General features: G+C 35.6%; 1 protein-coding gene across 6 annotated transcripts in view; it reads right to left on the bottom strand.

Moving 5' to 3' along the window:
* Positions 1 to 19,967, bottom strand: part of FUT8 (fucosyltransferase 8) — a 273,019-nt gene that overhangs the window by 227,099 nt on the left and 25,953 nt on the right. For all 6 annotated transcript variants that reach the window (XM_046647852.1, XM_046647853.1, XM_046647855.1 and 3 more), the window contains exon 2: positions 7,366 to 7,463. The gene's annotated coding sequence lies outside the window, so the exon portion shown is untranslated. The remainder of the gene's footprint in view (positions 1 to 7,365; positions 7,464 to 19,967) is intronic.

The following is a 19,967-nucleotide window of genomic DNA, read 5'->3' as shown; positions in this document are numbered from 1 at the left end:
TGTGACTTTATTTGTAAATAGGGTGTTTGCAGATGTAATTAAGGCAACATGAGGTCATACTGGATAAGGGTGGGCCCTAATCCAATGACAGGTGTCTTTATAAGAAGAAGGAAATAAGGACACAGATACAGGGGAACACCACCATGTGAAGACAGAGGTACAGGCTACAGTTATGCTGCCACAAAAGAAGAAACACCAAGGACTGCCTGTAAACACCAGAAGCTGGAAGAAAGAGGAAAGGATTCTTCCCTAGAACCTATAGTTTTAAGCCACTAAGTGTGTGGTAATTTGTTATAGCAGCCCTAAGAAACTAAGACACCTACACATACATCTTGCCATATACATTAACATGACTTTACTAATCCAATGTCTTCAGCAGCATACTTCTACTATTCCAGGAGACTCCTGCAGGGAGATAACTTTGATTGTTCATTACAGAAGCTTCAGGAAAGACCCATCAACTCTTCAATAGGAGTCATCAACAGTTTTCAAAATCCTTGCCTTGCAGTTTCCCCCAATTCCACAATTCTAAACAGCCTTGCAGTTTCCACCAATTCTATATCATGATACTTACCCAATCATAATCAAGACTCACCACCACCACTGTAAGACTCAAATTAAACCAAACTTCAAATTCTAAAATTTTGACATTGACCTAGCCTCTCTAAGACATAACCAAAGCTTTCTCAAGGTGGTGTTCTCTCCTTTACTGCAGTAAGTAATAAACTCAGCTTTGTCTTATCAATAGGTTGTGTTAGTGATATTTGGTGAGCCAACATCAGATAATCCTGGTGGAAGATATGACACTCCTGGGCCAGAGGCAAAGAAGAGTTTACTACTCAAAACAATAGCAGTACCTAGAGTATCATCATTTGGATGGATTCCCCAAACTCTAATTCCTCAAAGACAACAAGAGGAGAGCCAGTTGATACCCACACACACAATGGGTTGCATTACTGGAGAAGAAAGCTGAGTTTATAAAACCCCAATCTTTTAAAGGAGTTGCAAGCAAATGTACCCTACCTTTTCCCAAAAAGGATTACTTTGATTATCCTGAACAGCAAGAAAATATGTCCTCTGTCCTCATAGAAACACTATTTCTATCTTTCTAAACAGTTTGCTGTACAACTTTCCTTGAAAAGATAGCCCCCAACAAAAGCTGTCACTGCTTCTGCTCAGAAGATGTGCAAAAACACAAGGGACTCCTGGAGAATTCTCTCTCAAAAGATGACTCCTTTGTCCTAAAGGGCTAAAGAGATTTTTAGGGGATCAGGATGAAGTTTAGTACAATACAATCAGTAGAAGATGTTTCGGAGGGAAAAATTAGAGCAAAGAGGTGTACTTTCTGTATAACTTAAAACCACTTCAGTTGAGTCACAATCCCTTAATATGCCTACATATCAAATATCCAAAAGTAAATACTTATATGTTTGACTCTTATTTTTATTTTAAAATGTTCCATTTCTATAATAGTATCTCGAAAAAGTTTTTCTGCTAATTTTCCAAGCCTAGTAGTGTTCATGCAAGAAAGGAAACTGTTTGGTAGTTCTGAACTTCACCAACTACATCTGTAAATATGTTTATTAAATGAAATCCTCCAGAGCAGCATTTAACCCATCATTTTAGCGTACTTAGATTTTAAACCAGAAGTCCAAAGTCCATATTTATATAAAGTATTTAAGAAAATAAGAGTCTTATTTAAATTTTAGACATTTTAAACGAGGCTACATAAAAATGTTCTGAGGTCGTTAAAAAATTATGTTACATCTTTCTAGCTATACATAAATTCAACATCAGCATATTTTTTGCATCTGTGTGAAAATTAAGACTGTATCTCTTACCATTTCAATTGTGACCTGTTTTAACTTAAAATCAATTGAAAAAGAAATTAAAAGTGAGTTTTGTAAACAATTCTTAACTGAGCAATTTAACTTTATCCCAACCCTAGGTCAAGTCATGTTCCCAGGATGAAGAGAGGCAGGGTGATGAGCAAAATGAGTGCTATACTACATGTCTCCAGCTGGCTGTGTGACTAAAAGCATTTCACCTCACCTCTCTGGGTCTCCATTTTCCTATTTACAAAACAACTATAGGCATTGGACTAAATGTTCCTCAAGGTCCATGTCATGTAAAAATTCTATGAGCAGTACCAGCTTTTAAAGTTCTGATATATTCCATTTTCTCATGCTTTCAGAAAACTCACTTTCTACTTCTTGCCATGCCAATCTTGGAGAATCTACAGATACAAGGACTGCATAGATAACTAATGAACTCCAAGTAGCCCAATGATGGGTGAGACTAAGTCATTCTTTCGGCAAGTAGTAATACTTGCTGTAGGAATATTTCCTTCAGAAAACACCAAAATCTAAAATGATTATTGCCATCAAGAAACTCAATCATCTTTTTCTGAAAATCAAAAGTATGTATGTACACAAAATCCTAATAAATTTTAGGAAATACATGAGAGTTGCCTTAAATATTTATACCATGATCCTCAGCAAATGGAATCTGTATTCCCACATGCTAGTTATTCATCCTTTTCCAAATATTTGGCTTTTGGTTATGATATCTTTGATGTTGTATTAAAAGCTTATCCCAGACAACTTATATAATTAACATGACACTCATGAAAGGGACAGCTCAAACCCTGAAGAAATCATGACTTCTGGGCATAGCATCATCTTTGACTCTGTGTTGCATTTGCCCAGTGAACAAATTATTTTCTCACAAACATCTCTAAAACGCTCTCACTCTGCCTAAAATGTTTTTACATTTCAGTAATGTTCCCTGAGAACACAATATAGGATACCACTTATCCACAGGGATGTTATGAACGTTACATAATTTATCTAAAAATATTCAGAAACAAGAGAACAGTTCAAAGTTGCAGTGACTCTTAGTGTCCAGACTTAGGAGCTAGAATCTAAACCAAGATTCTGAGTCATAGCATAATATTTTCCCGAAGATCTTTTTATTTCTGTAGCAAAGAATGAACCAAAGATTCACTGTAAATATTCAAATAGCCTTTTTGAGATCACTAAATAGCTAATTTTTATATTAATAATTTCCCCTAAGGAGGAGAACAGAAAGTTTCCATCAATTTTATCCCAAATATTCATTCAAGAAAGTTTAAATTGACTTTTCATGCCCAACTTTTGCCCTCTTTAAATTTAAGTACATTTTTAAGATAGGAGAATTCTTGTAATTTACTTGACTTTTCCAAACAGGTAACTTTTAGAGCTACCTGTATAAGGGTTAACTATACAAACTTACCAGTACATTTCTGATTTAACACTATTCTCAAGAAAGCTACCTGATTTTTCTATAATCAGGAAAAACCGTAAGTTCCAACATATCCCCTTTCTAATAATTTTGCACCACTTCTCCTATACTCAAAAATGATCATAAAGTATAGGTCTGTTCTCCCCTACCCACAAGACCTGTTAAATTTTTTCTGGTTATTTTTTAATGGCATTTTTAAAAAGAAATACAACCCCAGCCCAAAAAGGCAATAGTTAAATCACTGTGGTCTCTTTAACAACAACAACAACATAAAATAACAATAAAGAATATAGAATTGTATTTTTATATTAAAAATGTATGACTGCACATTAAAAGGATTATACATCATGACCAAGTAGGATTTATTCCTAGCATGCAAGGATGGTTCAACATAGGAAAATTAACGTAATATGCCATATCGACAAAATGAAGGACATGATCATCTCAATTGATACAGAAAAAGCATCTGACAAAATTCAACATCCTTTCATGATAAAAACACTCAACAAAGTAGGAACAGAAGGACACTACCTTAATGTAATAAAAGCCATATATGAAAAACTCACAGCAAACATAGTCAATGATGAAAGACTGAAAGCTTTTCCTTTAAGATCAGGAACAAGGCAAGGAGACCCACTTTCACCAGTTCTACTCAACACAGGACTGAAAGCTCTAACCAGAGCAACTAGGCAAGAAAAAGAAATAAAAGGCACCCAGACTGGAAAGGAAGAAGTAAATTATCTCTGCAGATAACATGAGCTTTTATATAGAAAACCCTAAAGCCTCCACAAAAAAGCTGCTAGAACTAATAAATAAATTCAGCAAAGTAACAGGATACAACATCAACACACAAAAATCAGTTGCATTTCTCTACACAAATAATGAATAATCTGAAAAGGAAATTATAAAAACAATTCTATTTACAAGAACATCAAAAAGAATAAAATACTCAGGAATTAATTTAACCAAGGAGGTGAAAGACTTGTACAATGAAAACCACAAAACACTGCCGAAAGAAATTAAAGAAGACATAAATAAGTGAAACACATCCCATGTTCACAGACTGGAAGACTTACTATTGTTAAAATGTCAATACTATCCAAAGCAATCTACAGATTCAATGCAATGCCTATCAAAATCCCAATGACATTTTTGCAGATATAGAAAAACCCATCCTAAAATTCATATGGAATCTCAAGAGACTCCAAATAGCCAAAACAATCCTGGAAAAAGAACAAAAGAACTGGAGGACTCACATTTCATGATTTCAAAACTTACTACAAAGCTACAATAATCAAAACAGTTGATTACGTTTGCATAAAGACAGACATACAGACCAAAGGAAGAGAAGAATGGAGAGAATGTGAGAAATATACCCTCACATAAATAAGGTCAAATGATTTTTGACAAGGGTGTCAAGACCATTCAATAGGGAAAAAAGGACAGTCTTTTCAACAAAGAGTGCTGGGAAAACGGGATATCCACATTCCAAAGAATGAAGTTGGACTCTCACCTAAGATCATATACAAAAATTAACTCAAAATGGATCAAGGACCTAAAATAATAAAACTCTTAGAAAAAAACATGGGACAAATACTTCATGACATTGAATTTAGCAATGATTTCTTGGATATGACACCAAAGGCACAGATAAAGAAAAGAAAAAATAGGCAAACAGGGCTTCAAGAAAATTTAAAAATTTTGTACATCAAAAGATACTATCTACAGGGGCTGGCCCCTGGCCGAGTGGTTAAGTTCACGTGCTCCGCTGCAGGTGGCCCAGTGTTTTGTTGGTTCGAATCCTGGGCGCGAACACGGCACTGCTCACCAAACCACGCTGAGGCAGTGTCCCACATGCCACAACTAGAAGGATCCACAACAAAGAATATACAACTATATACCGGGGGGCTTTGGGGAGAAAAAGGAAAAAATAAAATCTTTAAAAAATAAATAAATAAAAATAAAAATAAAAAAATTTTAAAAATTTTTAAAAAGATACTATCTACAGAATAAAAAGGCAATCCACAGATTGGGAGAAAATACTTACAAATCATATATCTGATAAGGGATTAATACCCAGAATATGTAGAGAACTCCTAAAACTCAACAATAAAAAAACAAACAGCCTGATTCAAAATTGGACAAAGGACCTGAGTAGACATTTCTCCAAAAACAATATACAAATGGCTACCAAGCACATGAACAGATGCTCAACATCTACAATCATTAGGGAAATGCAAATCAAAACTACAATGAGATACCACCTCACACCCATTAAGATGGCTACTATCAAAAAATAGAAAATAAGTGTTGGCAAGGATGTGAAGAAACTGGAACCCTGTATGCTGCTTGTAGAAGTGTAAAATGGTACAGCGGCTGTGGAAAACAACATTGGGGGTTCCTCAAAAAATTAAAAGTAGAATTACCATATGATCCAGCAATTCCATTTCTGAGGATACACCCAAAAGAAGTGAAAGCAGAATCTTGAAGAGATATTTGTCCACCCATGTTCACAGCAGCATTATCCACAATAGCTAAAACATGGAAGCAACCCAAGCATCCATCAAGTGGATAAGCAAAATGTGGTATATACTTACAATGGGATACTATTCAGCCTTAAAAAGGAAGGAAATTCTGCAATATGTTTTAACATGGATGAACCTTGAGGGCATTATGCTAAGTGAAATAAGCCAAACACAAAAAAAAGCTGTAAGATTCCACTCATATGAAGTACTCAGAGTAGTCAAAATCAGAAAGACAGAAAGAATAATAGTGGTTGCCAGGGGCTGGGGCAAGCAGAGACTGGAGAGTTATTGTTTAATAGGTATAGAGTTTCAGTTTTACAAGATGAAAAGAGTTATGGGGATGGATAGTGGTGATGGCTGCAAACAATGTGAATATATTTAATACCACTGAACTGTACACTTAAAGTCAAGACAGTAAGATAGTTAAGATGATACATTTTGCATGTATTTTATCACAATGAAAAAAGAAAAAACAAAGTCTGACTGCAATAATCACCAAAAACTAGAAACTCCCCAAATGTCCATCAGCTGGTGAATGAATAAAATGACCTTGGTATATCTATATAGTAGAATATTACTCAGCAATAAAGAAGAATGAAGTACTGGCACACATAACAAGGATGAATCCAAACGCATTATGCTAGGTGAAAGAAGCCAGATTTTAAAAGCTACATACCAAATTAATCCATTTAAATGACACATTGGAAAAGGCAAACTATAGAGACAAAAAATAGATTAGTGGTTGCTAGGGGTTGAGATTGACAGAAAGGTTGACTAAAAGAGGTAAGATGAGTGAATTTACAAGATTATGGTGATGAATACACATTTGTCAAAACTCATAGATTGAACAATAAAAACAAATAAACAAAAATTTTAATGTATGACTGAGATCTGGACAAGAATAAAATCTTTAAATGTCAGCTACTAAAAACGTCAAAAAAATCTGAGTTCTTTTCAGCACCAAATATGCCACACAATGATGCCAAAAGTACAATGTACTGTATTCAGCCACAAGTTGTTTCATCCAGTCCCTTACTTTAAAGTACAAAACTAATAAATAGGAAGTAAAATATTTTTCATTTTATGCATTGCAGATTGTACATAGTAGGTAGTCAGAAAATGTTAACTAATACAAAATTCAATACAGTTTAGACTGACTTGCCTTTTCTACTTCACTGGTACATACATATGCAGCTTTAAACACAAAATTATCAGGACTGGCCCCATGGCTGAGTGGTTAAAGTTCCACGCACTCCACTTCGGCAGCTCCACTTCGGCAGCCTGAGATTCGCAGGTTCTGATACTGGGCACAGACCTACTCCACTCATCTGCCATGCTGTGGAGGCATCCCAAGACAAAATAGAGAATGACTGGCACAGATGTTGGCTCAGGACTAATCTTCCTCAAGCAAAACAGAGGAAGACTGGCAACAGATGTTAGCTCAGGGCAAATCTTCCTCACCAAAAAATAATTAAATACATAAACAAAAAATTATCCATTTCTCAAAATATTAGCATATAATTTGAACACAGAAATCATGTCTACAAAATGTACTAACCTGAATTGGTTCAGTTAATCAATAAAGGCAATCGAGTACTTTATTTTGAATGAAAATACCATCAGAGTCATGGGTGCTCTCTTAGCAAAAGCAGCAACCTGGAACAAAAGAAAAATACATGAAATTCAGCCCACTCGAATTTCAGTCAGCATTAAGATACTTTTTTAAAAAATCCCTTTTTCCCCCTATATAGCCAATAATAACATGTAAAACTTTTTTTTTGAAAGATTTTATTTTTCCTTTTTCTCCCCAAAGCCCCCTGGTACATAGTTGTGTATTCTTAGTTGTGGGTCCTTCCAGTTGTGGCACGTGGGATGCCGCCTCAGCATGGCCTGATGAGTGGTGCCATGTCCGCGACCAGGATTCGAACTGGCGAAACCCTGGGCCAACGAAGCAGAGCACGCGAACTTAACTACTTGGCCACGGGGCCGGCCCCAACACGTAAAACTTTTGTATATTCACTTATTCTGCAAGCAGTGCTTTTCAAATCCCAATAAGGAATGGGTTTTCATTTTGCAAATTATGGTCAAACACAGTGACACTCAGTGTCTTAATTTGCTTCACAGATCATCTTAAAATAAGTCAGCACCTATAAAACTTGCTTTGTAAACAGGAAATTCTTTAATTTTGTCTACTTTTTAACATGTAGGGCAATCAGAAATGTCTTTCTTTTCAGACTAACACTCAAAATCTTCCACATCCTGCATACCCCAACTAGTTCTACAACCTAATTTCTATCTTCTACATAAATTTCCATTTAGTTTGCTTGCTTTCCACAGAACAATTTTGTCATTCTCAGCTGTCACCCTGCAACACACCACTCCTTCTTTTTAGAACAGACTTATTCTCCCTTATCCTCTTTGTCAATCAATGCACATCCCTCAACTTTCTCAAGATCCAGCCCCTCCACACCTGCCTGAGGGCTGATATAATCAATCTGTACTCCATCAATCTTTGCTAGAATATTTTGCTGCCTTATATATGTGCCATTTCATGTAGTCTTCTGATTAGGGATCCCATCTCCTACTTCTTTTATTGTTGCCTCTCCATCATCTAGTACCATGTTTGACATATAGAAAGTAATCAGTATGATTGACCAACAAGTGCAATGGTCTTAACAAAGATTCACACATCAAATCTTCACTGAGTATGTATGTGCAAGTCACTGAGTACAAAAACCCAAGAATAATGTAGAGACACAATACATTCTATGGAAATATGTCTTTCTACCAGTTACTTTACTATTGTTACAAAGTGAGATTATTCTCAGACCGACCTTATTATAAATTGTGAGAAGCAGTCCTTCTCCAATGAGATTAAAGCCTACTGAAACCAATTTTTGGTGATTAGAAATAATATAGAAGCATCATCACCAACTCCAACTCCTTCACCACAAAGGCAATCCAACGATTATCATTTTAAATTCCAAGAATCAAAAATCTATTCTAAGCCAAAACAGCCTATAAAAACATTCAATAAATTACTATAAACCAAAAATAATAAGCACACTTAGGTAATGCTTTACTATTTATATTATCTCATCTGATAGTTCTAGCTGAAAAAGGCAAACCACTGCCAAGTCACCTACTCCCAGGACCCTCAAACATACAAATTTCTAAATGGCCATTAACTATAAAATCAGCCGAGGTTCACTGTGATTCCTTCCTCCACCCAAGTCTTTACCAACCTCCCAGAACAATGCAGCAGTATGGGATTTATGCCTCTAGCTATTACAAAGTAACCAGTACCAGATTTATCCTCAGACAGTAAACAACTACAAAACTAGACAAAATACATGACACAACAGTTTCCAGACATTGGGCAACAATTAGTATAGATTTGCATTCCTTGAGAGAAGGAAACAAGCTAGATAAGCCCTATAAGCACTTTGACTTTGTGCCAAGACATTCTAGACACTGCTGCAGGCAGGGAGATTCAAAGCAGAGTAGAGCAGTCTTGCTAACTTGAAAAGACAAAGACTGGGGTTCAGAAAGGCATAGGTGAGGTGGCATAGAGGTTAAATTTGTGGGCTCCACTTTAGCAGCCCCAGGTTCATGGGTTCAAATCCTGGGTGCTGACCTACACACCACTCATCAAGCCATGCTGTGGTGGCGACCCACATACAAAACAGAGGAAGACTGGCACAGATGTTAGCTCAGGGACAGTCTTCCTCAAGCAAAAAGAGGAAGAATGGCAACAGATGTTAGCTCAGGACCAGTCTTCCTCCACAAAAAAAAGAAAAGAAAAAGAAAAGTAGAGGTGGCAGGAATTACTGGAATAATCTACCAGAGGAGGAATTTGGGCAGAAAAAGACTCCAGACATCTACATAGGGGTCCACTGAGTCTTTGACTTAACACTAACCTGCACATAGTAAGGGTGAAAGTTCATGAGGCCAGGTGAAAAAAGAACTGCCAGGGAGCTAAAAACTGAACAATCCAAGGTTCATACAGAGTGGAAGACATATGAGTTCCATCCAACCAGAGTAGAGACCTAGTATACTCCAAGCAAGAAGCAGAGACCTCAGTAGTGCTAAATTAGTCTTAGAATAAAGACTACAATGATCGCAACAGATCTTAAAAACAAACCTTGAAGGAACAACCTGATCCTCAACTTAATATCTGTAACAGATGGTCAGCCAAATGGAAAACCTCCTAATTCACAGGGTATCAGGTACCTCCTCAGCTTCCCACCTCCGTCTCCTCAATTCAGGGAGATCTCTTGGCTTCTCCTGGGTTCTACTGCCCTGGCTTCATGCCTAGAAATTCTCTCCAGGCTAGAGCAATCACAGGTCTCATCTAATCTGTTTCCTATCTCTCAGGGATCAATGCCACCTCAGCATGGCTCTCTGAGCGGTACTAGGTCTGTGTCCATGATCTGAACCAGCGAAACCCAGGGCCACCAAAGCAGAGCACACGAACTTAACCACTCAGCCTTGGGGCCGGCCCCCAGAATCACAGTTTTTATTTGCAGTTTTTACTTTCCAGAGGAAAATTCTTTCTTATTTATAAAAAGCAAAAAAGAATTTAAAACATTTATAAATTATTTTATTTATTTTATTTTTCTGGAGGAAGGTTTCAAAGCAATCAGCAACGCTGGAAAATAAGGAGGAAATTCCAGAATGAAGAGGGTCAGATAGGGGAAGTCATAAATCCTACGTGAAACTCTGCCCAAATCTTTGGCAGACCAACTGACTGACCAATGAAGTGCATACGTGCAGGAAAGATACCAGCTAATGACTGAAAAAACTGACAACTGAACTGCCTCCTAAGATATAAAGTTTGAAGTATAAGTACAACCAAATTAACTGCCTGCTAACACCAACACATCAGCCCTTTTATGGAGGAATATAACAGAATCCATAACATAAAGACTACAATCCAAAATTATTTGACATACAAAGGCCAAGAAAATGAAACCAAACAAAAAAGCAATTAATACCATCCTTGTAGAATCAGATGTTGGTGTTAGGAAATGATTTTAAAAGAGCTATTATAACTATGCTCAATGAATAAACGGAAACATGCTCACATAAAAAAATGGAAATTCTAGAACTCTTTAAAAGAGTATCTAGAACAAGAAGAACAGATTGGAAAGATACAGGAAAGAGTCAGTGAACCTAAGGATAGATTGACAGAAACTTTCTCCTTTTTTTTTGAGATCCCCAGAATTTATTCATCTTATAACTAGAAGTCTGTACCCTTTGACCAACATCTCATTTCTGCCAGCCCTCAGCTCTTGATAACTACCATTCTACTGTTTCTATGAGTTCAGCTTTCTTAGATTCCACATATAAGTCATATCATACAGTATTTATCTTTCTCCGTCTGATTTACTTCACTTAGCATAATGCCCTCAAGGTCCATCTATGTTGCCACAAACGACAGGACGGCCTTCTTTCTCATAGCTGAATAATATTCCATTGTGTATATGTACCACATCTTCATCCATTGACATCTGTCATCCATTGACAGATACTTAGGTTGTTTCCATATCTTGGCTATTGTGAATAATGCTGCAATGAATATGGGAGTACAGATATCTCTTCAAGATCCTATTTTCATTTCCTCTAGATAAATACACAGAAGTAGGATTGCGGGATCATACAACAGGTTCTATTTTTAAGTTTTTGAGGAACCTCTGTACTGTTTTCCATAGTGGCTTTCCTAATTCACAGTCCTAACAACGGTTCCCTTTTATCCACAGCCCTGCCAACACTTGTTCATAATAGCCATTCTAACAAGTGTGAGGTGATATCTCACCAAGGTTTTGATTTGTATTTCCCTGATGATTAGTGATGTCAAGCATCTTTTCATGTACCTGTTGGATATTTGCATGTCTTCTACGGAAAAAAGGCCTATTGAGTTCCTTTACCCATTTTGTAATCAGATTAAAAAATGTTTTTTTGCTGTTGAGTTGGATGAGTTCTTCATATATTTTGGACATTAACCCCTTATCAGGGGGCCAGTCCCATGGCCGAGTGGTTAAATTCGCACGCGCTGCCTTTGGTGGCCCAGGGTTTCACTGGTTCGGATCCTGGGCGTGGACATGGCACCGCTCATCAGGCCACGTTGAGGCGGCGTCCCACATGCCACAACTAGGAGGACCCACAACTAAAAATATACAGCTATGTACTGGGGGGATTGGGGGAGAAAAAGCAGGGGGGAAAAACATAAATAAATAAAAATCCCTTATCAGATATACGACTTACACATATTTTCTCCCATTCCATAGGCTCAGGTATGTTCCTTCTATACCCAATTTGTTGAAAGTTTTTATCACAAAAGAATGTTGTATTTTGTCAAGTGCTTTTTCTGCATCTATTGAGATATTTTTATCTTTTATTCTATTCATTTGGTATATCACATTTATTGATTTGCTTATGTTAAACCATCCTTGCACCCCACTTGATCATAGTTTATGATTCTTTTAATGTACAGATGGTCCCCAACTTACAATGGTTTGACTTATGGTTTTCCAACTTTATGATGATGCGAAAGCAATACACATTGAGTAGAAACTGTACTTCAAATTTTGAATTTTGATCTTTTCCCAGGCTAGCGATATGGAATACAATACTTTCTTGTGATGCTGGGCAGTGACAGCAAGCCACAGCTCCCAGTCAGCCAAGGGTGAACAACCATTACACTTACAACCATTCTGTACCAATACAACCAACCTCTTTTCACTTTCAGTACAGTATTCAATAAATTACATGATATTCAACACTTTAATATAAAATAGGCTTTGTGTTAGATGATTTTGCCCAATTGTAGGCTAATGTAAGTGCTCTAAGCACGTTTAAGGTAAGCTAGGCTAAACTCTGATGTTCCATAGGTTAGGCATATAAAATGCATTTTTGACTTAGAGTATTTCCAACTTAATGATGGGTTTATCAGAACATAACTCCATCATAAGTCAAGGAAGATCTGTATGTTGAATTCAGTTTGCTAACATACTGTTGAGGAGTTTTGCGTCTATGTTCATCAGGAATATTGGCTTGTAGGTTTCTTTTCTTGTAGTGTCCTTGTCTGGTTTTGGTATCAAGGTAATGCTAGTCTTGTAAAATGAGTTTGGGAGCGTTCCCTCCTCTTCTAGTTTTTGGAAGAGTTTGAGAAGAACTGATATTAATTCTTCTTTAAATATTTGGTAGAATTCACCAGTGAAGCCATCTGGTCCTGAAGTTTTATTTGCTGGGGAGGTATTTGATTACTGCTTCAATCTCCTTACTAGTAATCAGTCTGTACAGACTTTCTATTTCTTCATAATTGAGTCTTAGTAGGTTGTATGTTTCTGGGAATTTCCATTTCTTGTAGGTTGTCCAATTTGTTAGTGTATAATGTTCATAGTAGTCTCTTATGATCCTTTGTATTTGTGTGATATCAGTTGTAATGTCTCCTCTTTCATTCCTGATTTTATCTGTGTCCTCTCTTGTGTTTCTTGGTGAGTTTATCTAAAGGTTTAGTCTATTTTGTTTATCTTTTCAGAAAACCAACTCTTAGTTTCATTGATCTTTTCAATTCTCTTTTTAGTCTCTATCTCATGTTTTTCTGCTCTGATCTTTGGTATTTCCTTTTTTCCACTAACTTTGGGCTTAGCTTGTTCTTTTCCTAGTTCCTTGAAGTTAAAGTTAAGATGTTTATCTCACCTCTTTTTTTTTCTTAATGTAGGCATTTACTGCTATGAACTTTCCTCTTAGAATTGCTTTTGCTGCATCCCATAAGTTTTATTATTCTGTATTTCCATTTTCATCTGTCTCAAGGCAATATTTTATTTCTCTTTTTATTTCTTCTTTGACCCACTGGTTGTTCGGTAGCATGTGTTTAATCTGCACATATCTGAATTTTCCAGTTTTCTTCTCATAACTAATTTCTAGTTTCATACCACTGTGGTCAGAAAACATGCTTGAAACAGTGAAACTATTTTGTCCGATACAGTAATGGTAAACACGTCATTACATATTTGTCAAAATTCATAAAATAGAAAACAGAATGAACTCTAACATAAACTATGGATTTTATTTCTAATAAGGTATCAATATTGGTTTATCACTTATAACAAATGTGCAACTCTAATGCAAGATGTAAATAATAAAGGGAAGTGAGGGGTGGGGAGGTGTAATGTGGCAAGTCTGTACTTTCTGATCAATTTTTCTATAGAATTAAAACTTCTCTAAAAACTTAAGTACTATTTTTTTAAAAGATAACATAAGCAAAATCAAAAGACAAATGAAAAATTGGGAGAAAATATTTACAACATATATTACAGATAAAGATCCACTCTCTCTTGTGGGGAAAGCTTTTTGTTAAAGATTGGCACCTAAGCTAGTATCTGTTGCAATCTTTTTTTTTCCCTCCTTCTTCTTCTTCCCGAAGCCCTCCGCCCCCCAGCACATCATTGTATATTCTAGTTGTAGGTCCTCTAGCTGTGTGAGAAAGAATTCTTAAAAACTGAGAGAAAATGAGACCAATGATAATTTGTAAAATTTTTAATAGATAATTTACAAAAAATAAAATACATAAAAATAGCCCTTAAATATATGAAAGACTTTCAACCTCACTCAGTATGTTGACATATCACTTATCACTTATCCCCCAAAATTTTAAATATAATATTCTGCTGGCAAGACTGTGGGAAAACAGGCACTCTCATAAATTACTGGCAAGAATGTAAATTGGTATAATGCTAATGGAGGGGAATTCGGCAATCTCTAACAAAACTTATACACTATTTACCTTTTGAATTAGTAATTTCCCTTCTAGAAATTTACCCTGAAAAAAAAAAAACCCATAGGATACAAACATAGATGCACAGTTATTCATTGCAACATTGCTTTTAATTGCAAATTAAGGGAAATCCTAAATGCAAAAAATCCTAAATTGGAGCATGGTTGAATAAACTACTATATCCACACAATCAAGTACTATGCAGCTATAGGAAGATAAGGAAGATCAGTGACTGCCAGGATATATTAAAAGAAAAACAAAAAAGGACAAAGACTATTTATTGGATGCAAACTTTTGAGTAAGAAAGGAAAATAAGACAATGGATCAGAATAAATAGATTTAAACAAGAAAATAATAAGATTGGTTACCAAGAAGGGGTGTGTATTAGGTTCCTGTGGCTACTGTAACAAATTACTACAAACGTGGGGACTTAAAAAAACAGAAATTTACTCGCTCGCAGTTTTAAAGGCCAGAAGTCTAAAATCAGTTTCACTGAGCTGAAATTAAGGCGTCAATAGGGCCTCACTTCCTTAGGAGTCTCTAAGAAGGACTCCGTTTCTTGTCTCTTCCAGCTTCTGGTGGCTGCCAACATTCCTTGGCTTGTGGCTGCATCACGCTAATCTCTGCCTCCAGGGTCACACCGCCTTCTCCTCTTCTACGTCAAGTCTCCCTCTCCTTTCCTCTTATCAATTTGTGATTGCATTTAGGGCCCACCCAGGATCTCTCCATCTCAAGAGCCTCAATTTAACTTAACCACATCTGCAAAGATCCTGTTTTCATATAAGGTAACATTCACAGGTTCCAGAGATGAGTACCTGCACGTCTTTTCTGCGCCATTTTTCAGCCTATCAGGGGGTGTATGAAAATGGAGCAGAAGAGATGGGGAAATGACACTTTTGAGCATACCTCTCTATATAGTTCTGACTCCTGTTAACGAACTCCTATAGTTCTGAGCCATATTAATGTTTCACATACTCAAAAAGTAAATAAAATAAACAAGGATAGAAGAGGGCTAACCCCTAAAGTAGTATGTAAACAGAAGGAACTAGACCTAAAAGTATTCCAAATAAATAGCATATCCACCCTGAAAGTGGGGGTAGGGCCACTGGGGAGAACTAATAACTTCTGAACATGGTATTTTGTCTACACACTTTCAAGCTGAAAACAAAAAGAACACTAGTTAGTTTTTGCCAGTGGTATGGATTTATCAATTTTGAGACTAGCTTCTATGCATTCTAGAATTGATTAAATAAGTTAAATGTGTTGTAAATAATCAGAGCCAGGACTCTCACTGTCAGCAAAGGGAATTAGAAATACTGAAAAACGAAGATTAGAATGAATCCTGTGGTGCTGGATTGGAAGTATCAACTTGAACTCAGTTATAGATACACATACATAGAAATACATACAGATATGAATGTGTCAGTGTGTGTATTTCCTAACTTTATCAACTGAGAGAGGGCCTGGAAGCAATCACACCCCAATACAGTGAGCACAACAACTATCACCCAGACCTTTCATCAAAATACTATTCCCCAAGAAAAGGAACTGAGACTTCCTGGAAAAATGGCTGATTCCACCTCAGGAGCTGCGGTAGTACAAGACAGACCCAGAACATCTTATGCCAGAAACTAAGGAAATGCTCAAAGAATGATGAAAGTATGTCTTAAGAACACAGGAGTCAGCCTGAAGGAACCAGATCTGAGATAATCTGAGAAATCAAAATAAATATAGTAATCTGATAGCACTAAGTAAAATAAGAATCCATGTGTACACACATGTTAGAATGTCAACTAATTAAAGAGAAATGGACTATTTGGCAACCACCATATTAGTACTGATTCAATCAGAACTCCTCAAAGGGATGCAAAACTAGTTAATGGAAAGTCTGATGAGAAACAGGATATTTACAGTCTCAAGTATTTCCTCACAATATACTTATTAATTACAAAGGAAAAAATAGTACCTTTATAGTGAAGAAAATTGGCAGGTAATCAAAGTTAACATCACTAGCAGAGACAATTAACATCATGAGTCTGCAAATATGACACCCTGAGAAGGACACAGCATCACTACTGGGTAGCCCTGCGAAAAACGCATAACTTGATTCTACTAAGACAAAACATAAGACAAACCCAAACTGAAGGACTTTCTACAAAATAACTGGCCTACACTCTTCAAAAAACAGAGACAGACAGAAACTTTTTCAAATTAAAGAAAACGAAAGAGAGTGAGAACTAAAAGCAACTTATGATCCTGAATTTGATCCTAGACTGGAGAAAAATTTTTTTTCTTTTGCTATATTATTTACTCAATCAATGAAATTTAAATTCATAGACAAATAAAATAAATAATATTTAAAACATATAGGTAGATTAAATGAATAAAGTTTACAGATAGATTAATGTCCTTTGGTTACTTCAAGAGATTGTCCTGCATTTCATAACATACACAGATGTTAGCTCAGGGCTAATCTTCCTCACAAAAAAAAAAAAAACTTAAAGAAATGCTAAAGGTTACTAGGGTAATAATTTTGACGTCGGAAAACAGATGCAGGGAACCTAACCCAGGACCAGCTAAAGAACAGAGAAGATTCTGTCAGACTGTAAGGTCCAAAATTGTGTACTATACAAGGCTAGGGACTGGAACCATGTCTGTCGATTTCTGCCTTCTATCTTACTCATTCCCAGATCCAGCCAGTGCCTGCCACACATGTGTTAAACAGATGAACCCATATACAAATAACAACCAGTAATGATAATCTGCATGAGAAAATGAACCAAGCTATTTAGAAATAAGTCCTAAAGGTAAACATGAACTTTCTAAACATATTTTAGCAGCAGAATCCTTTTTCCTACTAAAATCTTAAATAGAACCTCGACACAGAAAAAACGTGGAATTGTTCTAGTTTTAGTGTGGATCTGCTAAAGGTTTGAAACTCCTCAACTTCTCTTCCTCCAGTGCCAAAACTCCAAGATCTAACAACTCTGAGAACATAATTTAAAGGTAAAAGGACAGTCTTATTTTGAAGCTCTTGTACCAGCCTCCACTGACACAAATTTTTTCTTGCTTTTTCTAAACCTTGATCTAAAGAACCACTCAAATTCAAAGCAAAATTATTTCTTTTTCACTCTTCTAGGCCTTCAGAACTGCTAAATAATCAATCTTCAAGATTGGTTCTTATCAAGAACCTTCTATTACCTTGATTCCATAAAAACGCACAGTAGCTTAAACCTGTGAAATTTAGCTCAGGACAAGAAGTTGAACAGGAAAATTTGGGGAAAAAAATTATCAGAAGTAACCATCCTCCAATATCCACAAACTGGCCTACTGCATATGAAAGTATGGTCCACAGATCACACAAATGGATCAGGGATCCACAAGGCCAAAACTATTTTCATAATATTGAGATGGTATTTGCCTTTTTCAGAGTTGACATTTGCACGCACAGTACAAAAATAAAGGTAAATAAAACTTCTGGTGCCTTACAATGAATCAAGACACTGGCACCAAACTATATTAGTAGTCACAGTAACATGCTTCACTGACACACAATTGGGGGGGGGGGGGGGGAATGGTTATAGGAAGCCAGTTTAACTTAAGAATATTGTTGGTAAGGAGTAAAAATCATTTTTATTTTTTAAAATCTCAACCCTTGAGTATACATCTTTTTAACAGTCTGTGTATTGAAATGAAACTATGCATAATGCATTTCTATGCATAATGATTGTCTTAGGGAAAACCACTTGTGGGACTGTTTGAGTTGCTAGCTGAAAGAGCCACTTTCCACAAAACATTGTTTTCACTTAAAAGAACTAGAGTTGTTCAGACTTGGGTATTTGTCAGATATTTTCCTGAAAATGAACAAAGTAAGTATATCACTTAAAGTGACAGTTGCCAACAATAAAATTCAAACTTTTAAGTAAAAAGTAGAAGTTGAGAAAACATGTATTCTTCACCGTGAGCTTAACATCTTCCCTTTCTAATGGGATCACTGGTGCTATTAACAAGTGATTTTTTGATATTGTACAATGAAACATGTCAACATTTGGAAGATGCATAAGTCAGTGAACCAGTATTTTCCAAATGACCCAAGCCTAACGTTACAAAATCATGCATGAGTTAAACATCCAGTCAAAGTATACAACATAGCCATGGATTTTAACGTAATAAAGTAAAAAGTTAAAATGCTCATTGATATAGTTTCAGGTTTCACAGTTTAGAAAACCACCATTTGTCAAGTTTTGATGAAGTATCAAAAAAATGATATCCACAATCATCTAAAAAGCTAAAATTACTTCTCCCTTTTCCAACTATATATGTATGTGAGGCCATATTTTCTTCATATACTTTAATCAAAACAACATACAACAATATAGTGAATGCAGAAGCAGATATAAAAATCCAGACATCATCTATTCAGCCAGACATTAAAGGGATTTGCATAAATGTAAAACAATGACACTCTTTTCATTAAATTTTTTTGTTTTGGAAATTATTTATTATTATTACAAATGTTATTTACATAATATGTGATAGGTTATTTTTAAGTAAATTAATAATTATGCTGAATTTCTCAGTTTAAATTTCTAATGTTGTAAATACCAATATTATCCAAAGAAACAAAAGTTTCTTGTAGTCTCCCTCAATAACATTTAAGAATGTAAAATGGGTCTTAAGAACAAAAGTTTGAGAAAAACTGCCATGAGTAACAGACTGACTTTGTCAGAAAGCTTCCTCTAACCTCTCGAATAAGAAATAAGAAATTGACTGTCACTATTACCAGCACAGCTCCACTTAATTCAGTACAAGTAAAACAAATGTTCTTAAAATACAACTAACTAAATACTGATATTTATCTTAAAACATTATTTTCCCTCAGTAAATAGTCAAACTTATTTTTTTCAAATAGAAGGAAATTTTAGAAACCCGAAAATATTTTCTCATTGTGAATTTCTCTATTCCTAAATACAACATTAATGTTGAAAACCGCTCAATGGTTTCAGAAGGAATGGAATAGATTTAAAAGGTCAAAAAAGAAAATAAAATTTTCGGCTCTCCCTGGTTACACTGACATTCAATGCATAAAATATTACTAATTAGTACTGCTGAGAAGAATATATGATTCTAAAATACAATTTACTTAGCTGTTAAAATCACTCTTTCAGATCTACATAAAAACCATGACAACTGAACAAAGTTTATCAGATTTTCAGAATAAGAGGCAACTATATAAATGAAATACCATCAAAAATATATTTGGGTCTTTTAAAAAAAACTCACACTCCTCAATTTTCACTAATATTATTATAATTATTGCATACCAATAAGGTTATATTAATATCTCCCTTTTTAAAAAGTCAATAAATTTGAGAGTA

The sequence above is a fragment of the Equus quagga genome, chromosome 20 (assembly GCF_021613505.1).
Source record: "Equus quagga isolate Etosha38 chromosome 20, UCLA_HA_Equagga_1.0, whole genome shotgun sequence".
In the NCBI taxonomy this organism is placed as follows: Eukaryota; Metazoa; Chordata; class Mammalia; order Perissodactyla; family Equidae; genus Equus; species Equus quagga.
Note: the sequence above shows the minus strand (reverse complement) of the source record. Positions and strands in the feature narration are given on the sequence as shown.